This window comes from Microtus ochrogaster, linkage group LG9 (assembly GCF_000317375.1).
Source record: "Microtus ochrogaster isolate Prairie Vole_2 linkage group LG9, MicOch1.0, whole genome shotgun sequence".
In the NCBI taxonomy this organism is placed as follows: Eukaryota; Metazoa; Chordata; class Mammalia; order Rodentia; family Cricetidae; genus Microtus; species Microtus ochrogaster.
The window spans coordinates 26447323-26448132 of record NC_022034.1 but is presented as its reverse complement, the minus strand read 5'-3'; positions in this window follow the sequence as shown (position 1 = coordinate 26448132).

Here is an 810-nt window from a genome sequence, read left to right as displayed (position 1 = left end):
GTGCCCCATTTTTAAAATTGGGCTTCCTTCTTGGTGTTAAAGTTTGTTTTTGCATGTTCTAGACATTAACACTATCAGAAATAAGGTTGCTAAACATTTTCCCCACCCTCTAGTCTGCCTCTTCACTTAAAGATGGTGCCCTTTGCTATACAGAAGCTCTTTGGCCTCATACAGTCCCTCTCACCAACTGTTGCTATTCATTCCTGAGATACTGGAGTCAGATTCAGAGTCCTCATCTGTGCCTACAGCTTGAAGCGCATCCTATCTTTCCCTCTTTAGATGTATTTACATTGATGTAGTCATAGAGGTTGGGAAAGTTAGGAGCCATTGGGGATATTTCAAGGGACGGGGGACAGAACACAGATGACATGAAAAAGGAAAGAGAAGAAACGGAGGTTCAGTGAGGAGGCAGACCGGAGGACATACAGAGGATTCTCAAGAGGAACTCACACTAGAGACCTTGGGAAAAGCCATATGGAAACTGACTACTGTAGATGCTTCATGAAATACATAAATCAATTCATTAACACAGTGAAGCAGCTGTGTTTCATGCTAACGGGTGGGTATCGCCCCTCTCAGATGCCATAGGCTGTTAAACAAAAAACCCGGTCCCAGCTATGGGTTACCAGACCAACAAAGCAAAAGAAGAAAGGAAAAAAGAATTTCGCCATGGCAGCTGCGGTGTGACTTCCTTCTTTAGACCTTCCATTTTGACATGCAAGAGCCGACTGCCACGCTCCTCCACCACACCATCTGCAATGAGCTCTCGCCTGGCTCCCTGAGCCCCTGGACCTCCCGTGTCATGGAGAC